The sequence below is a fragment of the Capsicum annuum genome, chromosome 7 (assembly GCF_002878395.1).
Source record: "Capsicum annuum cultivar UCD-10X-F1 chromosome 7, UCD10Xv1.1, whole genome shotgun sequence".
NCBI lineage: Eukaryota > Viridiplantae > Streptophyta > Magnoliopsida > Solanales > Solanaceae > Capsicum > Capsicum annuum.
In genome coordinates, this window is record NC_061117.1 from 207,982,542 (window position 1) to 208,007,726 (window position 25,185).

General features: G+C 34.6%; 1 long non-coding RNA gene and 1 pseudogene across 1 annotated transcript; one reads left to right on the forward strand and one right to left on the reverse strand.

The window, feature by feature from the left end:
* Window positions 1–6,010: 6,010 nt before the first annotated feature.
* On the reverse strand, window positions 6,011–7,615 carry LOC107877326 (annotated as a pseudogene).
* Window positions 7,616–8,107: 492 nt separating this feature from the next.
* On the forward strand, window positions 8,108–13,737 carry LOC107877327. The gene is made up of 3 exons (XR_001676323.2): window positions 8,108–9,516; window positions 10,275–10,348; window positions 13,614–13,737. It is a non-coding gene; the product is annotated as an uncharacterized LOC107877327 (long non-coding RNA).
* Window positions 13,738–25,185: the final 11,448 nt, after the last annotated feature.

Below are 25,185 nucleotides of genomic sequence, written 5' to 3' on the forward strand. Positions count from 1 at the left end.
ATCACCTTTATCTGAATATAGCTCTTTTGCATTATTTAGAGTATCTATATTTGTAGAAATATGATGTGATTCTGCTGAGTCAACTATCCACTCTACACAAGATAATCTTATCGTTAGTGATACTAATTACCTATTATGTTTACATGTTTCTCATCCAGGTTCTGGTCTGTTAATGTATTTTCTTTGTTCAGCAGCTCTAAAATTTATTTGTACTGTTCCTCTGTAAAGTGGTTATTCTTCCCTTCTTCAGATTTCCTTTTTGTATCACCTCCAAGTATTCCTGCACAGTTTTTTGTATACTATTTTTTCCTCCTTGATTTGATGAATATCCAACTAACTTCCAGCATTAACTCCTTGTGTGCCCCTTTTTATGACAAAAATCACACTGCATGAAAGGTTTCTTACCTTTATAAGGTTTCCTCTTCGTGATTGCATAGATATTGGATTTGGATCTTCTACTCTTTATGATTTGAACACAGGTTCTACTCTAACAGTAAAGGCTGGATAAGGATTTGATCTCTAACTTTCATATTCAATGATCATTGCATAAGTTTGGTTTAAAGTTGGTTCTGCAGTCTTTATGAGAATTTGTCTCCTAGATTGACCATAGACTTCATTCAATCCACTAAGAAATTGAAGTAACTAATGTTGTTGGAGATAATCAACATACTCTTTTGCCTTATCACATTCACAATCTGGTGAAGGAGTTATCACATCAAACTCATCCCATAGCTTCTTTACTTTTGTGAAATACACTGATACAAAATCAATTCATTGTGATATTATTGTTATTTCCCTATGCAGCTAGAAAATTTGAACTCTAATCACTTTATCAAAACTTTCTCGCAAATCCTCCCACACATGGTATGCATTCGAAGCATAGACAATACTACTAACTAGATCCTTTGATACTATATTAATAATTCAAGATAACACGATTGCATTGCAAGTTCCCCAATGCTTATGGAGTTCCTTTCTGTAGTTCTCCTTTTTGCAATCTCCTGTTACGAACCCTAGCTTCCTCTTAGCTTGTAGAGCTAGCTTCATGGACTTTCTCCACAATTCATAATTTTTCGATCCTTTTAGTTGTACGGATACCAAAATTGATCCAGGAGTATCGAATGGATGTAGGTATAATGGATGTGTATGATCCATCCTCTCTTCTGCCAAATCTTCAAGTCTCAAAATAGATTCCTCCCGCTCTGATACCATATGAGTTTAACTATAAAGCTCTAAGCTTCAACAACTACAAATATGGAAGCTATGGAACAATAGACTAATACGAGAAAGCCATGAAAAATTGCTAAGATATAAAGGACAGAGAGATGGAAGAAAGGAAGAGAGAAACTAAACTTCTAGAAATTTCTATATGATCAACATTTTTCATGCATCCTTTGTGATATGCACATTGCTACTTATACAGTGCACAACTATAACTTCTCCTTAACAGCTGTAAGGCTCAATTAACTCATTTTCTAACTGACTACTAACTACTAACTACTAACTGCATCAACTGTACTAACTCTTAACTGCTACCTCAGCTTGCATCCTTTCACATATTCTATTACTCGTACAAGTCAAGTATAAAAGGCAACCCACCAGGTGTGTTAGCTTTAACAATCAATGAACATTTGGAGTTAAGCATATATATATATATATATATAAAATCTAAGAGTACTATCTCCATGTACCTAATAAGAATGGGACAAACTCCATTTTATTTTACAAGTAGGATACTCAAATAAACTTTCAAAAAGTTACAAGAACCGTGAAGGAAGAAAATTCCTTTCCAAGCTTCACAGTTTGTCTTGTAAAAATCTTTGTATCTCCTCATTAGGATAGCTCAGTTGGTTGGCCTCCTGAAATTACCTTTTCTACTAGCTGATTTAGTTCCAATAGAGATGCTTAATTTGTTTGGAGAAATATAATTAGAAGTACCGTCTTATACATATATACTCTCAGGCCAGTTCACTTAGATAATTTGGAAGGGGATATAAATTATCTTTAATATCTGGATAGTTATAGGCTTCTTCACATTACTTGTTGAAATCCTTCGCTCAGCTAGCCGTCGTAGCACCATTCTCATTTCGAGGTTGATATTCTGTACCTAGTTATGAAAATGGAGTGGTTGTGGGTCAAACTTGTGAAGACTCCAAACCGTCATGCTTCATATAGAAAAAAAATGTACACCCCAACCTGCATATTTTCTCTATTTTTTTAAACTGAGTTTGATACTAAAAAAGAATTCATAAAATTCTTTTTTTATTTTCCGGTCAACTAGTATTAATTTAATAGATAATGAATTGAGATTAATTTCTATTTCTAGAATGTAAATTGCCGATATTTCTATAAAGTCATAGGAAAGCCAATTTCTACTCGACTTTCAAATGATTTGATTTTCCTTACAAGAAAAGATAAGATTAAGATAGATTGTGACTTATGTTGTTTTAACCATTTTCCCTCTAATAATTTCTTCTTTAAATGGTTTTCTATTCAATTTGGGTTGAAAAGACAAAAAATAAAATAATAATATTAATATTATTATTATTATTATTATTAATAATAATAATAATAATAATGATAATAATAATTTATTTACTTATTTTGTAATGTTGATTTTCTTACTAAGGCTATTATGTTTTTGGTAGGTTGTTATGATTGATAAGTTTGGTCAAATTTTGATTTCTGACCAAATCTTCTGAAAACAATGAATATAGAATATTATTTATAAGATTTCCAAATATTATCTAGTAAAAACATCTCATACCAACTATAAAAATCCTTCTTTTGTTCTTTAATTTTTCACCCTTCACTTATTTTCCCAACGCAACTTGAGAATAAGGGATTTTCAAGAACAACTTCTTGCTCTCTTTTCTCTTCTTGTCGGAGTTCATACTACCCAACTCTTCGTTGACTCTGACAACAAGCTCCTTCCTTTGATGCCAACTCCACTAGCTCTACCTAGGAATATCAAGGAATATGTGTTCGAGTTCAGTTCTAAGCCCATTGTCTAGCCCTGTTGGGCAACTTGCAAGGGTAATATAACAATTTCCTTTTAAAAATGAAATGTCAACATTACCCTTGTAGGTTATCCAATAGGGTTAGACTGTGGCATTGGAACTGGACTTTTTCCTTAATACGACCAGGTGAGCTGCTACAGTTGGTGTTAAAAGGTAGAAGCTTGTTGCTAGAGTCAACGAAGTATTGGATAGTATGGACGTACTCCAACTCTTTATGCAGCCTAAATGATTTTTGAGTTAAATTTCTAATAAGATTTTGTCTTATGTAGTTAAAAGATAATGAGACGAAAGATTTATGTTTTTTCTTTAATATTAAATTGGTTATAGGGAATGATAATGATATGAATGATTTATGTTTATGGTAAAAATAATAGCTGTAATTTCCTCTAAATGAATCATTTATGCAAATTTTGATATATTTGATTAAGTACAAGAAGTTAATTAGTAAAGGGGAAAATATATTCTTTAACTATGCGATGTAGAGTGTTTATATCCCTTGTTAAGAATATAGTGCATATACACTTCGTCTTCTAACAAATAGTTGTATATTTTTATTTTTTTGTTAACTGACCAATATTTACTAAATTAAAGAAAAATCCTAAAAAAAATAAATTAAAAGGTCATCCATTAAGCCTTCCCATACCTTTTTAATGTTAGATTTAGAAAATTTAGAAAATGAACTCACCCAATTCTTAGCCCTCCAGACCCAATTAAAATGGAAAAAAGTCGATCTCTTCTACTCAGTTGTAAAACGGGTTTGGATCATGACTGAATAAGATTTTTTTTCATGTGTCTTTTTAGTAGGATTGAGTCTGGATGGGTAAAAAAAGAATGTATAAGGTAATATTTTAAAATTTAGACCTAACCTAACTTCAAAACATAGAGAAGGGGTTTTATAGAGTGAAGTGTTTTTACACGATCAGAAAAGATGAAAAAATTAAGTAGATTTTTGCTCACATATAGGTCATAAGTAAACGAACTGCAAGCCTCGTGTTTGTTTGCTTTGTATTGGCCACCATTTTAGTCCACTTAATTGCTTTTTCACTTGACATATATAATGTGTTTATATTTTACATGTTTCATTTTTTTCTTATTGTTTTGAATTTAATTTGTCTAGAAGGAGAGACGACAGAAACAACCGTATTAGTTCTCGATTTAATTCTTTGTTGTCTTTTAGTATTTTGTCACAGTAGTCACTCTCTCTTATGTTCTTTGTATTATTTAGTTCAGGATACACTATATTCTCTGAATCAGTCATAATTGAGTTTCCTCGCCATGAATTTCATCTATTGTGATGTGTTTAAGATGTGTTGAAAGGAAGACTGTTTTTATGATTACAATCATGAATTTCATTATCTTTTGCGCGCTGGCTATCAGATACAACCGGTATCTCTATCACTGATCACCATAAAATGACCTGGGAATGAGTATGGCACCCATAAAATAAATTTACTTGAGTTTGTTTTCATATTGTTTGGTATTCATTCAAGGTGAAAATTCAGCATATATGTGGGTAAAATAGGTTTGTCTTTTCCTAATGCTAGCCATGTTTTATTTAATTTTTACTTGAATAAGAAAAATCCGCAGATAGTGAAACAATCAGGAACTCTTCAATCTTCTATCACGATATTTTTTAAAGTACATTTCTTAACAAATTCCTTTGTTGCAAAGATATTTTTGATTTCCAGAAACAAACCAAAACATGAAAATTATTTAGTTCCTCAATTCAAACCTGTAGAGCATAGATGAAGATGGCTAAGAAGAATCTCAAGTATGTTTTCCTTTATTATGTTTTGTATATTTCTGTTACAAGTTTAGAAACTTAAACAACATAGAACATATAGACTTGTTATGTTTTGGAGAGAAATGACTTTTTTTCCCCTTTACAATATTGTTTAGTTTTATGTCCTTTTTACTAGAGATTGCTATTTTTACATATAAGAGATCATCGTTTTTATATATAAGAGTGGAAAGGTCATTTTATTCTATTCAAATTGTAAGAGAGCAAGAGATCGATCTCATTTTCTCTTTTCTATTCTTTATAGTCAATAGAATATCCTATTGATGTACTGATCTTAATTTTTTCTGCACCCTGTATTGCTGTAACGTTGCTGCCCCGGTGATGGAAGTACACCTTACTTCTCTTGGGGAAAAAAAAGATTCTTCTATAAGAATTTCAAGAATTAGCTTCACACAGTTCCAATTTGCTTTACTTTGAGGGTGAATAATAAGAGGAAATGTGTCGGGTGATGTTACTCTTCTTGTAGTTGAATTTTTACATTTTATGTTCAAGTTTTCCTTCCTTAGCCTGCTATATGGTTCTTTGCAACTGCTTCTGGATACCCATCTTATGAGTTGAGTCTCTTTGCTGCCACAGTAAATGCTGCTACCATAAGAATCATTAGTTTCGTCTCCAACTAGGTGAACTGTTCTGTTGCCACTATGTAACCATTGAATTTCACATTCGATAGCTTATTTTTTCTGTCATTGCTTCCATTTAGAGATATCACACTTCTACTAAACTAAGAAAAATGGAGGTTATAGATATCAGCTGAGACCAAGTTAAATGATACATTTGTGAATTATACTTGTAATTTCTAATAGTAGCACACATACATAAAAGAGCTTTACTAAAGCCGTATTTTAACAAAGGGGGATTGTTTGCAATTAACTTTACACTATTTTCAAGATAATAAAGGAGAATACTTTGTTCATTCCTAACGATAAGAAATTTGCTGGATCAAAACTTAGTCTTCACTTGCACTAACCTATCAAAATTGTTCTTGAGGTATTAATATAAAAAGGGTAGCCCGGTACACTAAAGCTTCCGCTATATGTAGAGTCCGGGGATGGGCCCCACCACAAGGCTGTATTGTACGCAGCCTTAACTTGCATTTCTGCTAGAGGTTGTTTCCAAGGCTTGAGAACCAGTGACCTCTTGGTCACATGGCAACAACTTTACCAGTTACTCAAGGCTCCCCTTCAATGTATTAAGATAATAGAGGAGGAATACTTTGTTCATTCCTAAAGAAATTTGTTGGATCAAATTTAGTCTTCACTTGCACCAATCTATCAAAGTTGTTCTTGAAGTATTTCTCTCCCCAAATTCGTGCTTGTGCATAGCTTGTTTTTCTGTTGTTGTTCCTTCCCAAATCAAGATCTCTATAGTTGAAATAAGCAGCTCTGGGAGATTTGGACACATACCTAGCCATGTATTCATAAAGATTTCGAATCCAAGATAGATGTTTTGTTGAACGTTCGGTTTCTGCCCAAAACACCCCATAATGGATCATGAATATGTTTCCAGCTCTATGTGGGAAAGGTGTCTCAGATTCTGAGAAGTCACTCAACTTTCCTCCATAGGGACTAAACTGTAATTCAGCGCCTGAGTTTTCACCTACTACTTGGTTTAATATTTTCCATATACCTTCAAGACCATTAACAGAAATTGGCTATTGGACATAGTCTGATTTCCCTTTAAAGATAGATCCAGTTTTAGTTGTGGTATTCAAGTTTAGTAACACATCAATTGGTGCGCCCCTAGAGTTACGAGCAAAGAAAACTACAGATTCAATCCAACTCATCTCAATGCAATCTTCTTTCACTAATCCTAGTTCCAGGAAGCTCTTTTGCATTTCGTGGAGTTCATCCACTTCTCCAATGAACTTTGTGTTGAAAAAGGCGTTTATAGTCCTTTGTCCACACCGGAATGGAGATTCACTACTCCTCACAAAAAGCCTGAGGAAAAGATTATCATCAACTTTGTCTGTGATATGTTGCCATTTGTAAACAAGTTGAGTCGCATTTTGTTCCAATGTCCGTTCCACATTAAACATGGTCACCTTTTCTGGAATATCGAGTAATTTCACCTTCCATGATACTATGAGACCAAAGCTTGTTCCTCCACCTCCTCTAATAGCCCAAAAGAGATCCTCACCCATTGATTCTCGATCCTGGATTTTTCCATTGGCATCGATTAGCTTAGCATCAATGATGTTATCAGCAGCAATACCAAATTTTCGAGACATCATGCCATAGCCTCCGCCACTAAAGTGTCCTCCAACGCCAACAGTAGGGCAAACCCTGCAGCAAAGGCCAATTTTTTACTTTTTTCCGCGATTCTATGGTAAAGTTATGTTCCTCTAGGGTCGCGCAAGGTTGAACCAAGCAGTCTTGTCTTCTATATCAATGGATATTGACCTTAGGTTTCTAAGATCAATTATGACAAAAGCGGTTTCAGAATTGTATGAAAGGCCCTCGTAGTCATGTCCACCACTTCGAATTCTGATTTATAGGTCATGTATTTTGGAGCAATGTACAGCTGCCTGGATTTGAGATTCATCCGTAGGAGTGAAAATAATTGATGGTTTGATTCGTTTGAAGTCGGAATTTATCCTTAAATTATTTGAAAAGGAGTTCAAAATGGTGGAGTATGATGAGCTTTTAGGAGTGTAGACTTGTGATATTGATAAGTTTGAATTCATAATTTTGAGAGAAAGGCATTTAAGAAAATCATCTTGAGTGGTGTTGGCCCATGATGATGAAATGCAAACTGAGAGAAAGAGAAAGATTGCTAACTTCTTGAAAGTAGTCATATTGACTTCTTGTTGCTAATGTTGATAATGGATACAAACTAATCTCTATATATTTATCTTTTTGGTTTGGAAGAAAACAAGTATAGTTGAAACTTATGAATAAACATGTTTAGGAAATGTCATTAATATATAGGCTAAAATATACAACACATGAATTCGTGATTTCCCCATAAAATTAGATATTTTTATGCAAAAAATTAAAATTAGTATAATATCATCTGTCGACAACCATATTATTAAAAGACAAAAGAATACACTTAATTGAATATTAATCAAGTTAATTATCTAAAAAAAACTAGGGATCAATTCATATTACTTAATACATTCGCCTCTTATTTTAGAGATTAGGAAATGCAAATTGGCATCATTGAGTGGAAACAGCTCCTTCTACTACTCTTTTCAACACATCTTCCTAAAGATAGGTGAAGGGACCATTTCAACTTGAGACAAATGGAAACTACTTAGCATAAGAAGGAAGTTTGACAAGTCATTTTTTTGTTAGTCAATTACTTAGGAAGTGGAAAGAGATGTATATATATAGCTAACCTCTTTCCTTTTGGTGACTGTTAGTAGTAAATAGTCTGGTGTTGCTTTTGCCACCCCCAACACCAAAGCCATTCTGCCTAATTAAGGGGATGCCAAATTGAACTTAAAAAAAATTGATTTTTTTTTTTTTTCAAATAAGGAAAACCTGAATTTTTCATATTTGATAGATGCATGTAAAAGCATAAGCAAATCAAGGTCTAGGCCTCAGAATTGTTCATGCAATTATTGTTACAAGAAAGGACATAGGAGAAAGTTCTGCTATACCTAAAGCAAGATAGTAAAGAAGGGTAGAAAGAAGCAAATAATGAAAATAATGTTATTACATTACGATTGCCCGAAATGACTTTTTCTTTGCCTGTGGTAAAACATCATCTGATTTGTATTCCGTGCTACTAATTAAATACGTAGTAAATTCTGAAGCTTTATTTCATGTTACATCGAAAAAAAGACTTCCTTTTGGCAATACACATGCAATCATGCACGCTTCCTTATGCTTAACATATGTATTATTAGTTTTAGCAGGGTAATTATGAATTTTCTCTTTTTTTCTAAAAAAAAGAAAGAATATATGGTACTCCCTTTGTTTCTAAATAATGGTTTATTTTATTTTTTCTTTTGATTTTGTTCCTAAATAAGTGTTTATTTAAGACTTCAAGAATAAATTTGTCATGTTCTTTTAAATTTGTTCTTGTTTAGATTTTATTCTGTCTCTTGAGTAGCTACATCAACATTCACAGATGATTTATGCAATTTATATAGCTAGAACAGACTAATGCAGATGATAAATGACCATCTTTGTGAACAAGAGAAGTTTATATGATTGTAGAATGAGAATCTATGACATTTTTACAGCATCTCTACTTGAGAAGATAAAATGAAGCGAATAATGTGCAGATTAAGTGGAAGAGCCACCTAGAATAGAGACAAGATATTTCAACTTTAATGATGATCTAAATGCTCTCTAAAAGATTAATCAACTTAACCACAAGGGTTGGTGTGGTGGTTCAGCACCTCACCTCTTAAGCAAGAGGTTGGGGGTTCGATTCCCACCTCTGGCGAATGGAGCAAACTTTGTGGTCAGAGCAAACTTTGTGGCCAGTTCCTTACCACGGAGGATTAGTCTGCCACCTTGGGAAACAAAAAAAGAGATTAATCAACTTTGTGAAAATTGAATTTTCACTTAGTCTCAGCAAGAAGAATAATGGTTAAATTCCCTTAGGAACCAAGTGGAGCAATTGCTTGAGAAGTTTCTGATGAGAATAAATTTGAAAGGAAAAAGTGCCAGCTTACAGCAAAATATTTAAGCATTTGTTGAGAAAGCTGGGAAAACGACTGGCTGATGAGAAAGCATTGATGTAAGTTTTCCATCTTAACTTAAAGCCCATGTAATTCTTCATAACCCCAGGTAGTTTTTAAGTGTCAGATCTAGAATTGATTCATGTAATCTTTCACTGATGTAAAGGCGAGCAAGTAGAAACAAAGAAGAGAAAGTATCTCGAATGCTCATCTCTATTCCATATAAGCTGACAGACTAAGCATTTTGGGTTTGGATACTCTGTTGTACGATAAAATTGAGAGAACATTTGTTCTCTTTGAAGGTGTATTTATGGGCATTATTCATGCTGAATCTCTTCTTCGAACATTTCGTGGAAAAATTTCAATTTGTTAGGATGTTTCATCTGTTCTGATAGGCTGATTTGTTATTTTCTTCCGTTAGTTCTTGATTTGAAATCCTCCAGTACTATGTTGATGAGTTTGTTCTACTAACGAAAAATGATCATGATGCAAGCGGTAGAATATGTACGAAAGAAAACAGAAATTCTAAAAAATAGTAATCTACTATCATTACTGAATTGCAAAGCAAAATCTCTGATAACTGAACATGTTTCCAGTTTCTACAATAAGTAATATAAGAAACTCAATCTTTAAATATGCAGCAAACTGTGAATTTCATGAAATTTGATAAAACAAAGAACTATTGTACGACTTAATTATTTCTTTTGTGGAGTGACTAAACCAAATGCCATTTGCTCTTGAATGTTAAATGTATATTTGCGAATTGAGCTTCTACTATTAGATGATTCTAAAGTCTTGATTTTCTTTTGCCTTATAGGGAAGGATGGAGTAATTGCATTGGAACAACAATTTTGCTATGCAAAGGAGTGAACTAGCCTGTTTTTGTTTTAGGTGAGAAAGATAGTCAACATATATTTCAATTATATAGCAATTCCATATTTTGGATACTAATATCCTTGAAATTATCTCTCAAAACATGTATGAAAGGATTATTCTTCTGAAACCAAAAGGCCTGACATACATACGAACATTAAGACGATCACAAATACTATTATTAGGTAGAAAGGAAGTACCACTTATAAATCTTGAGAAAAAGCTAAAAAGATGAACAATACTTGAATTATTCTTTATATAATTATGTGTCCAAAATTAGGCTCTACAAAGTTGTGGCTGGAAGGTATAGCTTAAGCTGAGACTTGCTGCGTTCTTCTTCAATGTTTGTTGTGACGGCCGAGAGTAACTGAAATAGTAGTATTATCTGATATCTCAGAAAAATTATGAATTATTGTGAGAATCTTTCCTACAGGTAGACTGGATAGATTTTTTTTTTTTTAATTGAGTGAATCTCTTTGATGTTTTAAGTGTAATAAATCTTTATTTTCCAACTAAACTATGAAATTCAGATGGCATAAAGTAGTTCACAATGTAGTCGTTTAGAATAGGCCAATTGTTTGGATGGCAAAGTTGGACCATTAGGTGATCTTGGTACGAGGAAGGTGTAATAGCCCAATTTTTTTTATGAGCGGTTAATTGGTAATTTTAATCAGCTATTAATATTAATTAAGGAAATTAAAAGGAGAAAGCCAACAGCCTAATCTTTTCTCTTCTTCAGTTTCATGCTAAAAATAGTACAAATAGAATACTAAGACTGTTTTTCTAATCCCATTATTTTGGAGGAAGCAGCAAGTTGCGTAGGAAAAAAAAAAGAGGCAGAAAACAATTAGGGCAATTGTTCAGTCACTCTTTTTCTTTTGAACCGGAAAAAACACCCTTGTAGAGAGTTTTTGGTTATGTTGTTCATATGTGGTGATACAAAGCTTGTATAATAGCAAGTCCATAGTCAGATATGAAATCTTATCGTTATTGTGTATTCCCGTATTAGCATATAATTTACATAGAGGTTGCTATGGTTCTTGTCTAAGAAGTATAAGTAATTGTGACTTAAAAATGGACCAAGGATGTAGTAATGGTTAGTAGACCTAACGGGAAAAACAATTGTTAGAAAAATTCTTTGGCCACTTTGCCCGTAATAACGTTGGAGATTTGTTTACAGTAGCATGTATGAGTATTATTGAATTTTCATAATGTGGTGAATTCTTTATACTTTTAAGATATCCTTTCAGTGATTGGTCAAATGATTCCTAATCACTGGGATAATGATGACTTAGAAACACATGATTTGGTAATGATTACTTAGCATTTTAATGAATTGAAAGGCTTAAGTAACAATTTTGTTCATATTCTCAAGCTACTGGTTCGTGTACAACAAAACTTTAGGGCATTGAGCTTTAAGTTGTATACAACTGGGTACCTTTTAGGGTCACACGTGTTATTATGTTGGATGAATTTTCATCTATTAAGTTTCAATAGTGAGATCTAGATTAGTTTTTTCCTTATAATCATGAATTAAGGGGTGAGATATTAAGATTTAGCTCTAAACATTAAAGTTAGGGATATTAAGACTTGATCCCGAATAGCGTAACTGATATTGTTATTTAATATTTTATTTAGATTGATTCCATTGGTTGTTATTTGGTTGATGTCCTACACATTGTAAAGTTGGGGAATTTGTCATTAGCAAGGTAAGTGAGACTTTAAGCTTTGATGCTTGCTTTTCAAACCTGTATTATAAAAAAATGTATTTTTCTGTCTAGTTCATTTGTTGGGACTAGCGTGGGCTTGGTAGAACCGGTGGTCTTTGACTAGCTATGGATATGTATTTTGTGAAGTGTAGTGAAAATTACTTAGTGATAATATGTGAGGTGATGCTGGGGCATTGAATATAGTTTCTTCGTTGTCATTATAGTCTCTAGGGACATACATAACTTCCATAATATGTTAAGAGCATACTCAGAGGCTGCTCAAGCATATTTATGGCCTAGGCCAAAATCGAATGGAGGCCTCAAGTTTTTAAGAATTTTTTTTTAAAAAATCTATGTTAAAAATTATATAATTTATTTCTTCTAATAATTCTTTTTAAATTAATTATATAATTATTGCATTTAATCTTTAGTAGTCTAGATATATCATTCTTCTTCTAATAAATTTTTTCTTTATATTAAAAATGATCTTTTTACAAATGAAATTTAATATTTTTGTAAAAAAAATCAATAATCTATTATTGCTAAAAAAAATGAGGCCCCTCAAATGTGGAGGCCTAAGGCGATGGCCTTTTTTCTTCCAGGATTAAGCCTCCCTTGAGCATACTTATGCTGTCATAATATATTAGGGGCTTTTAATGTTGTCGTAATAGACTTTTGAGGCATTATATATGCTGTCGTGGACCTGTCGGGGTGATAGGTTGATCACTTTCAGTGCCGTTTATGACAAGCCATGAGAGGTGATTGAGTTGAGATACAGAGTGAATTTTTGAACTTTTGTTTGGATCTTTAGCATTACATTCTAAAATATATTGTGTACATACTGTTTATTTATGCCTTGTATTTTCTAACACTTGTTCCAGGGTTATTAATGTAGCGAATCGAGGATCTTACTATGTTATATTTATATCTAGCTTACTCCTCACTTGTATGTCTGCATATACGATTGCGGAGGGAGAGACTAGTAATTGATGATTTTTGCGTGTGGATTCTATTGCTGAGGTGAACCTTCGCATTGTTCATGGAGGCTATCATCCAGCTTTAGTTATTTTTAGATTATATTTCTTTTCACTGGGTTTGCAATGCCTGAAAGTTGAACTCATGTAACTCTGTTTAGATGTTTCATGGTATTAGTATGGGATTTGGGCTAGAGATTTATTACCTAAACTATTGTTGTTTTCATAAATCGCCATGTGATATCTTGTTTGATAATTACTTTGTGTTAATGGTTATTTCGTACATTTGGAGATGCATATGTTTTTATCTCAGTGTTTATAGGCATTATGAATGTATGAAAAATTGATTTACTGGCAGGTGGTGTTAGCGGAAGCCAGTCACACTTAGGGGTTATTTTGGGATGTGACAAAGTTGGTATCGGACCCTAGGCTTTAGGTCCCGAGTCATAGAGTAGTGTTTAGTAGATTTTTGTTCATGGGTATATAGGTGCCCATACTTATGAACTTGAGGCTACGAAACATCTACGAAATGTTTCCTTTTTCATTCTTTATTCATGTGTTGAGTTAAATTAAGTGTAACCTTTAAATATTATTTCACAGATGGTTAAGAGATGTGGTTCTTCCTTCTCTAGTCGATCTGATGCACCTGATGGACATGGTGCTCAATAGGATTCTATCCATGGCAGTGGTCGAGTTGGGTATCATCAAACTCGGCCTCGAACTAGGACACAGAGCGGTGCTCAGCCTAGAGTCGAGAATGAGGGCCAACCCCAAATTGTTGCTTATGAGCAAGTGCAGGATCAGGATGATCAGGAGGCACCATCTACAGCGCCAGTTACTGTACCTACTATTGCATTGCCTAAAGATGCAGTGGTAAGATTGTTGAATGTACTTGAGGCATCGGTGACGAATCACGGTTGAGTACCAGCTCCCCAGGCTATTTCACAGATGCAGATGCATGTTCAGTTAAATGTTGCAGCTACTTAGGCACCTCAACCAGTTGATCATTCGGTTGTAGTTGTGGCGCAACCCAAGGATCTTAAGAATTTCATGGATCTTAAGCCACAGGAGTATGATGCTACACCATATACTAGTGAGCCTCAAAAGTTTATTGATTGCCATGAGAAGATACTGACTACTTTGGGATTGAGGGAGACTCGTGGTGTAGAATTTACCACTTTTCTATTCTCAGGGTCTCTCGAGGCATGGTGGACTTCCATTTGGAGGGGCAGATAAGCAGGGCTACCAACGATCACTTGGTCAGAGTTTTCAGTCATGTACATAGACAGATTTATTCCATTAAGTAAACAAGATGACATGAGACGCCAGTTTAATGACCTGTAATAGGGATCTATGATGGTTATTGAGTACGAAGCTAAGTTCACTAAGTTGTCCAGATATGTTCTGTTTTTGGTTGCAAATCCAAGAGAGAAAGAGAGATGATTTGTGGATGGACTTGAGGCTCATTATCATAGTCTTGTGATATGGGATGAGCGAAATGGATCCTAGTCATGACCCGAGCTGAGGACCTGGCCACAACGAGTATCCCGAATCATGAAGGCTCGAGTGCCCTTCACTCTCTGGTAATCATGAACATATTTATATATTATAAAAGACAATATAGATATACATATTAATATGGAATCATGGTCAATAAAATAATTCAAAGGAATAATTCAAATGGAATCCTTAACTTCTAACAACATCTACAACTGTCTGCGAAATCTCTAGTACATAGAAAATAATATTTCATCTGAAACTGGGACAAGGCCCCCAGTAGACCATAAAACAGAGGAAACATGCTCACCAACTACAACTATGACACACACCGATCTACTGTTGGATGGGACCGCGGGGCTGTGCCTCAGATCCTAAGATATAGGGGGGTCAATACAGATGTACTGGTACGTAGAGCAATCCAAAATATTATACTTTAATAAATAACATAAGTGGGAGCATTTCACCGAACCTGAAGCATTAAATAACGTTAAAACACATGGGCAGTTTTATATGATCTTAATGAAAATCTGTAGGTACAATCCATTTCTTTATTTTACTTCTGAGATAGGTGGTACACCCGACATATCTGTAAGTATCCCACGGTCTATATGGGATCCGCCCTTAACTCGGCGGCCAAGCCCCTAACCCAAGTTTGCTGCAAGGGTTGGGGTATCAGAATCTGATATGCCACAGGGCACTAGGCCAACGAATAATCCCTCATTGGGGACATAAGAAACCAGTATCGGCAAAACACGATTCTAGGCAATGAATCGTATGACTTATGCCTACTCTAGGTAACCACCTAACTCTCTTGGTGCCCATTTTTAATCTGTTCTAAACATGCATATTTCGGAATTCAAAATCTGAAAATCTGAATTAAATCTGACTTAGGTTCTATTTTAAATCTGTTATGGCATTATCTGATTTGGTATCGTCATACCAAAGACTTGCAAGCCATATCTAAGCCATTTAATATCATATTACAATCTTTTTCTTTCAAAACATGTGTTCATACCGCCAAACCATTCAAACAGTATAAAAGGATGCATATAGTAAAATTCATGAAAACTTAGGAAAAGATCCACAATTTCAAATTCACAAACACGTAGTGGTCAAGTATTTTGTAACAAACCATGCAATCTCTTTAAATTACCATTTTTCATCTATGTTATCAAGAATCATCCTCTCTTTTCAATTCATATTCGAAATCAAGGCTTAAACAATAATAAAGACATTTGAATCATGCTTCTCAATATACAATTGAATAACATATGAAAATAAGAGGCTTAATAATAAGAGAGGAATTTTAAGTGTTCATGCTCTCAATTCAACATTCAAACTCAGAATCGCATACATACATACATACATACATACATACACACACACACACACACATATATATATATACACAAACACAAATCCTATTTAGGGGAAGGCATCAAGGCCAAAATGTTATTGTCAAAAAGATTTCATAATGCATGATCATAAATGTAAATTCAAACCCCTTTGTAAATTTATGATTTCTCTACATTTAAACATGATTAAAAAAATTTCACCATGCCCATGTAGTTTAGGAAAACTGCACGTACCTTAGATTAATTAGGTCAAAGAGTGGAACCCTAGCCTTGACTCTTTTCTTGGGAATCTTGACTTGGAAGATGAAATCTTGATCTATGGGAGGGAAGTTAGGTTTCGTTTGGAAGTAATTTGAGTGGTTTTTGATATATTATGCCTCAATCAAGACTAAATCTCGTGTTATGGCTGAGTTATAATGAGGAAAATAGATAAAAATACTCTTTTGGACACAAGAAAAATTTAATACATAAACTGGGTATCCGACGCATTTCGCGACGCGACGCATCGCCTGCCGACGCATTGATATTGCGTCAAGCCACTGATTTGGCCAACACAATTACCAATGCAACTCATCGATATCGCTTTGAGCCACTGGTTTTCTTACCCAAACGTTATCCAAAAAATCTAAAACCTTCCCGAGACACCCCTCTTACACCCCCGAACATAATTCAACTTGAAACCCTCATCTTTTGGTCGGGAAGATTGATTTTGAAATCATTGAAGCTTAAGAGCTTAAAATAAGGCTAAGTCATTTCAACACTTAGAAAGTTTCAGGTTGTTGTCACTAAAGCATGCTACTAAGCATGGTATTAAGTCAAGAACGTTTCAGGGAATTACATTATCCCCCCCGGATCATTCATCCCCGAATGATGGATCGGGACACAGACAAGCATGATTTCAGGCGTAATAAGAAAAAGATAGGGAGAGAGTAGCATAGGATTTATACCTTCTATGTCATCATCCACGGTTTCAAAAAAATTTGGGTATCTAGTTCGCATGTCATCTTCTGACTCCCAAGTAGCTTCTTCATCTTTTTGATTCCTCCACAACACCTTAACCCAAACTATCTCCTTACTTCTCAATCTTTGAACTTAATGATCTAAGATAGAAATAGGCTCTTCTTTATATGACAGGGAATCCTTCACATTGATCTCTTCTACAGGCAACATTAAGGAATGATCTCCAATGTACTTTTTCTACATGGACACATGGAATACTAAATGAACAGAAATTAAACTTGTGGGCAATTCTAACTCGTAAGCAACCCTACCTATCCTCCTCACAATCTGGTATGGTCCTATATAGCGAGTACTAAGCTTCCCTTGCTTTCCAAATTACATGACTCCCTTCATAGGGGAGTCCTTTAGAAATAACTAATCACTAACCTCGAATTCCAACTCCATTATCCTAACATCGGTGTAGGACTTCTGACGACTTTAAGCCGTCTTTAGTCATTCTCTAATGATCTTCATCTTCTCCATTGCCTAATGAACAAGGTAAGGCCCGAATAACGGGGTTTCACCCACTTCATACCACCCAATTGGTGATCTACATCTCCTTTTATAGAGTGCTTCAAAAGGAGCCATCTGAATACTAGCATGATAGCTATTGTTGTAAGTGAATTCTATCAACGGGAAATGATCCACCCAACTACCTTTGAAGTCAATTACGCAGGCTGTTAACATGTCTTCAAGTGTCCGAATGGTGCGTTTAACCTACCCATCAATCTGAGGATGGAAAGCAGTACTCAAGTTTACTTGGGTACCTAAACCCCTCTAAAAAGACCGCCAAAACTGCGAAGAACTATGTACCCCGATCGGATATAATAGATATGGGAGTACCATGCAAACAAACTATCTCACAAATATATAGCTTAGTATAATTATCTCCCGAATAGTTTGTCCTCACAGGCAAAAAGTGAGCTGACTTGGTTATCCAGTCCACAATTACTCATATGGATTCATATTGGTTCCGGGACTTCAATAGCCCCGTGATGAAATTCATATTGATCATCTCCCATTTCGACATTATCAAGGCTATTTCTTGGAAAGTTCCACCTGGTATCAAATTCTCTACTTTGACTTGTTGATAATTCATACACTTAGAAACAAAATTAGCAACATCACGTTTCATATTGTTCCACCAATAAATCATCTTACGATCATGGTACATTTTAGTAGAGCCTGGGTGAACAACATACCTCGAAGTGTGAGCTTCATCAAGAATCCTCTCGCACAAACAATCCACGTTCGGCACACACAACCTACCCGGATATCTCAATATCCCCTCATCTCTAATTTCAAAAGCCATCACCTTTTATTTACCCACATCATTCTTAATCTGCAACAAGATAGGGTCTTCGGCCTATTTTTTTCTTAACCGACATCATCCCTAGACTTGAAAATCAGTGAATATCTTTCACTATCTCTCTTTTTTCTTTCTCAATATGAGATAGGCTGCCCATTGACAATCTGCAAAAGACGCCGGCCACCATATTGGCTTTACCCAGATGATAATGCAAGCTCATGTCATAATCTTCTAACAACTCCAACCACCACCTCTGCCTGAGATTTAGTTCTTTCTGCAAGAAAACATACTGTAAACTTTTGTGATCAATGAATATATCAACATGCACCCCATAAAGATAGTACCGCCAGATTTTAAGTGCAAACACCACAACCGCTAACTCTAAGTCATGAGTGGGATAATTATTTTTGTGCACCTTTAACTGCCTTGATGCATAAGCCAGAACTTTACCATGCTGCATAAGCACATACCCAAGTCCTACCCGGGACGCATCACAATACACAACAAAACACTCTATACCTTTGAGAAGTTTCAAAACTGGTACGGTAGTTAACTTATTTTTTAGTTTTTCAAAACTACCTTCACATGAGTTGGACCACAAAAATTTTGCCTTTTTTGGAGTCAATTTTGTAAGGGGAGCGGCTATGGAGGAAAAATTCTCTACAGACCTTCTTTAATATCCTTCCAAACCCAAGAAGCTCCGGCTATCGATTGGAGTCGTGGGTCTGAGCCACTTTCTCACTGCATCTATCTTTTGGAGGTCAACCTTAATCCCCTCGCTAGAAATAATGTGCCCCAATAAAGCAATAACACTAAGCTAGAATTCACATTTGGAAAACTACGCATATAAATCATGATCCTTGAGGGTCTGAAGGATGATTCAAATGTGATTGGTGTGATCCTTCTCACTCTTAGAATAAACTAGAATATCGTTAATGAAGACTATGACGAACATATTTAGATACTGATGGAACACCCTATTCATCATATCCATAAAAGCTGTGAGGGCATTAGTCAATCCAAAGGACATAACTAAGAATTCATAATAACCATATCGGTTCGAAAAACTATCTTGGTAATGTTAGCCTCTCTAACCTTCAAATGATGATACCCCGAACGAAGGTCTATCTCAGAAAAACATTTAGCACCTTGGAGTTGATCAAACAAATCATCGATTCTGGGAAGAGGGTATTTGTTCTTAACTGTAACCTTATTTAGCTAACGGTAATTTATACACATGCGGAGGGAGCCATATTTCTTACGCACGAAGAGTACAGGTGCACTCCAGGGAGAAATACTAGGACGGATAAAGCCTTTATCTAGAAGATCTTTTAGCTGTTCTTTCAACTCTTTCAACTCCACGGGAGCTATTGTGTATGGCAATATAGAAATAGGATGGGTGTCCGGTAACAAGCCAATACCAAAATCTATCTCCCTATCTGGGGGTTATCCCTGGGAGTCATCGGGAAAGACTTTCGAGAATTCATTAACTACTGGAACAGACTGGAGGGAAGGACCTTCAGTACTGGAATCCTTAACTTGAATAAGATGATACAAACACTCATTTGATATAAGCCTATGGGCTCTAATATAAGATATAACTTCCCCCCTGGGTGCTAAAGAATACCCTTCCCATTCTTTCACTGGTTCATTCAGAAAGGAGAAAGTAACTATTTGGGTCCCACAGTCTAATGTTGCAGAATACGAATGGAGCCAATCTATCCCCATGATAGTATCAAAATCAATCATGTCAAGCTCTATAAGATCTGCCACAGTATCACGATTACAAATAAACACCACATAATTTCTATACACCCTTCTAGCCATAATAGAGTCACTAATCGAAGTTGAAATAGAGAAAGGTTTAGGAATATTTTCAGGTTCGAAAACAAAACCAACAACTACATAAGAGGTCATATAAGACAAGGTAGACCCGGGATCAAGTAATACATACACATCACGGGAGAACATTTGTAATGTACCCGTGACCATATTTGGTGATGCCTCTACATCCTGACGACTGGATAGAGCATACAGTCGATTGTGGCTTCACCCGGTGGCTGAAGTAGCACCTTTAGGTGGTGGTGGGGCTGAGGAATTTTCTTGGGACTTAGCAACTCCAAAACTTTCTCTAGCAGATGGACAGTCCTTCTGAATGTGTACTGGCTGGCCGAAAGCATAATATACTAACCTACCAAACTGGCATTTCTCAGGATGATACTTTTCACACGAGTCACATTGAGGGTATGATCTAGAAGGATGGGATTAGGGGTGTACAAACCAAATCATTAAGTCAAATCGAATCGATGAATCAAACAAAATCGAGAAAAAAATCGACTTATGGTTTGGTTTGATTGGTTTGGTGTTGGCATAAAAACCAATCATTCTTGGTTTGGTTTGGTATTAGAAAAAATAAAATCAAACCGAACCCAAATCAAACCGACGTAATACATATATAATTTTAATATTTTATACGTAAAAAATTATTAGTTATAATCTACTTTCTAATTACTTTTATTATTATTTTATATTTATAGAATAGATATATATTCTTGGGCCTTTAATTGTAGTATTTTTCCATTAATAATAAATTAATACAAAGCCCAATATCTATATCTAATCTATCTATAAATATATCTATAATCTATATCTATAATATATTAAAAGTGTGAAGGGCCTTAGAAATGTTGTTTGAACTTTTTTTCCTTCATTAAAAGTTTTCGCTTTAGACAAAATCGTCTTTTCACTATTTTTTTCTAATTTTTAAAAGTTAATAATTAATTAATATATATTTATGGTAAAATCTTTTCATATTAGAAGTCGTCAGAATTAATGACAACTAATACTTTTTCCATTAGCTTAAGAATTATAAAACAATTAAATTGATTTTAATAAGATTTGAAAAATCTAGAAACAAATATAAAAGCCTTAGAATAAGAAAATTTTAATAAATATTAAATTTTAAAAAGTTTTAAATATGTAATAAGAAACGTCTTTTTATTATTTTATCAAATTATTATTTAACTATTTTTACTAAAAAAACACGTCCCACCTCAAAAAGAAAAAAAAATAAGTAGTGCCAGATTGTAGATAGCTTATGACCTAATTTCTTTATTTTAAGTATGATTTTTGATTTAATTCGGAGTCCTTAATTTTCTTTTCTTTTAAGTTTCGTTTTTCTTGATTTTCTATAATAATTAGTTTTTTATGAAAAAAATTTCTCAAATTAGATTAGATTTCTTCCATGTTTCATCAACTCTTTCTTAAAAGGAAAAAAATTGTACATCTATATATTGAGCATTCCTTTTTTTCCAATAAATAATAGAATAACATTCACAATTTAATTATTAAAGAGTATGTTCAAGAGAAGATTAGTTTTATGTTCTTTAATATTACTTTTTTAATTTGTAGGTCAACAATATTAAATATTATGCATCTTTTATTAACGCTTTTTTATCGTATTATTTATTATAATTTTAACTGTTGGCTTTCGCATGATATGAAGGTAAAGAAAAATTATGTGAGTGTGTGGTTGAGACATCGTGCCGATTACGAGAGGATTTAAAGGTGTGTTTTTTTTTTTAAAAAGAATTATTTCTCATTTATATTAGTACGATTTATGTTGTTAAGGCGTTGATTAGAAGTGCACGTTCTGCTCTTTGATTCGATTTTATCAAATTTTAATTCAATTCTTTGATTTATAATTTTAAAAAGTAGACATCGAACACTGAATCGAACTATTTCAGTTTGGTTCATTTTCTTTCAACTTCGCTTTTATTTGATTCAGTGTTCAGAAATATTTAAACTTTTTGTCCTTCGTTAAAAGTGTCTGCTTTTGATAAAATTATTTCTTCAATATTTAAGAATTAAAAATTTATTAAATATTTTAATAAAATATATGTTATGTTTGCGCTATTTTATTAAAGTGTGAAGGATATTTGAGACGTGATTTAAATTTTTTACTCTTCATTAAAAAATTTTGCAATTGAAAAAATCATCTAATTTTAATTAATCAAATATACCCGTGCGAGACACGTAGGGTTTAACTAGTTAATATAAAAATCTAAAACTCTTTAATTGCTTCACTTTTTACATTTTACTTTTCAAGTTTTCAGAGAGTTTTCATTATTTACTCATCTTACTTTTCTCTTTCGTCAAGTTGTGATTTAGGTTTGTTTCTCTCTTTTTTTTTTTATGGAATTATGTTATAATTAATTACTTTATGGAGTTAAGTTTTTAATAAGTTGTCTCCAATTCTTCATTCTTTTGTGTGCTCACATTTTATATGAAGGAAACTTTCAAGCATGCTACTGTGACTAGTGACTTAGAAATTGAACTACTTAGGTATCCACATAATATTACTTTGAGAGATAGTAGTTTAGATGTCTTAGTAATTTGCCAACTTAATTTTTATTGGAACTACTCTATGACCATTTTTTTTTTATCTTTTTAGTGAAAACATTTAATTTTTTTCTTCAATCACATTATAATTGTAAAAAAACCAAAAAAATCCGACTAAAACTGAAATAAAAAAAAAGATTGTATATTGGTTTGATTTGGTTTATGGATTTAGAAAACCAACATTATTGGTTTGGTTATATTTTAATAAAAAACCAAACCAACCCGACCTATGTACACCCCTAGCTGGGATACAATCTTTTATGACTGCATACCCTGCACCCTCAGCCTGCTATTAACTGGAAAACGAGGAAATCACCGATCCATCGGGGGCTTGGGCGCTGGGGAGATAGCTGATGACTGGGATTTGCTCCAAAACTTCTTTTTAGTCCATCTGTTTCCCCAATTACCACCCTGTTGTTGACTATTATTCTAGTCTGTAGACCTGGCCCTCTTAGCCTGCTTGTCTTTCTCCCTTGCTTCTACCACCTTTTTCTTCTGCTCCTCAACTTGTTGTATGTGAACAGATAATCTAGAGAAATCTATATCTCTGCTCAGCATTACACCTTTGCATTCCAACACCAAGTCATCTGAGAGACCGGATGCAAACTTCCTCATTGGGCTCTCATGTTACCTGCCAGTTCTGGGGTATAACGAGATAACTGGGTGAACTTCAGTGGGTACTCCTTGATTCTTATTTTCCCTTGTTTCAAGTTCATAAATTTTTCTACCTTCGGTTCCCTCAATTCTTGAGGAAAAAATTATGGAAAAGCTTCCACAAAATTACCCTACACAAGAGGCTCAGCATCACTAGCCTTCGAATCCTTCCACTCATTTTACCACTGATTTTCCACATCTTTCAGTTGATATGCCGCTAACTCCACACCTTCAACCTCATTCACGTGCATAATTCTAAAAATCTTCTCTAACTCATCAATGAACCCTTGGGGGTCCTCCTCAACCTTCGTGCCAGTGAACATAGGCGGGTTCACGCACATGAATTGACCAGCCCGGGTAATCTTAGATGAACCCACCACGTCTTCAGACCAACGAGTCTGAGAGGCTACCAGTTGTGCAATCATATGGATGGACTATCTGAACTTAGCATTTGAGACCTCCCTCTAAGGAGGCTGGGGACGATTAACATTGGTCCGTGGAACCCGAGATGGACTGGTCAAAATTGGAGGAACTCCCAGAGTAGGAACAAACTCTGAGGTGCGATCTCTATTATGAGTCCAAATCCCATGGGTGGGGAAGACCTCCTCAGCTTGGGCATTCTATTCGTTGGATCGCGACGAGGCATGTTAACCTTCTGAAATAAAAGAAATCAAAGATTAGAGGATATACAGACCTTATAGCATGAACTAAATCATGAAAGAAGAGAGAGATTCCTAAATGACTTGTAGCCTCCCGTTTATAAGCGTGCGCGCTATACACCTATAAACAGGACTCTACACTATGCGATTTTGCAAACACCCTAGGACCATGAATCATGCTCTGATACCAAGTTTGTCACGACTCGAGCCGAGGCCCTGGCTGCGATGAGCATCCCAAATCATGAAGGCCCAAGTGCCCTTTACTATCTGGTAATCATGCACATATTAATATATTATTAAAGACAATACATATCTACATATTAATACGGAATCATAGTCAACATTATAATTCAAAGGAATAATTCAAATGGAATCCTTAACTTCTAACAACATCTATAGCTGTCTGCAAAATCTCTAGTACATAGAAACTAATATCTAATCTGAAACTGGGACAAGGCCCCCAGTAGACCATAAAACAGAGGAAACACCAAAATCTGAAAATTAGGCCTTCTGAAATAGAGAAGGCTCACCAACTGCAACTCTGACACAAACCGATCTACTGCTAGATGAGACTGTAGGACTGTGCCTCGTATCCTGAGATATAGGGGTTAATACAGATGTACTGGTACATAGAGCAATCCAAAATAATGTACTTTAATAAATAGCATAAGCGAGAGTATTTTACCAAACCTTATGCATGAAATAATTTTAAAACACATGGGCAGTTTTATATGATCTTAATGAAATTCTGTGGGTACAATCCATTTCTTTATTTTACTTCTGAGGTAGGTGGTACACTCTATATATCTGAAAGTATCCCATGGTTTATGTGGGATCTACCCTTAACTCGGCGGCCAAGCCCACAACCCAAGTTTGCTGCAAGGGTTGGGGTATCTGAATCTGATACGCCACAGGGCACTACGCCAGCGTATAATCCCTCATTAGGGACATAATAAACCCGTATCGACAAAATATGGTTTTCGGCAATGAATTGTATGGCTCATGCCTACTTAGGGTAACCACCTAACTCTTTTGGTGCCCATTTTTAATCTGTTCTAAACATGCATCTTTCTGAATTCAAAATCTAAAAATCTGAATGAAATCTGACTTAGGTTCTGTTTTAAATCTGTTATTACATTATCTGATTTGGTATCTGCATACCAAAGACTTGCAAGCCGTATCTAAGCCATTCAATAGCATATTACAATCTTTTTCTTTCAAAACATATGTTCAGACCACCAAACCATTCAAACAGTATAAGAGGATGCATATAGTCAAATTCATGAAAACTTAGG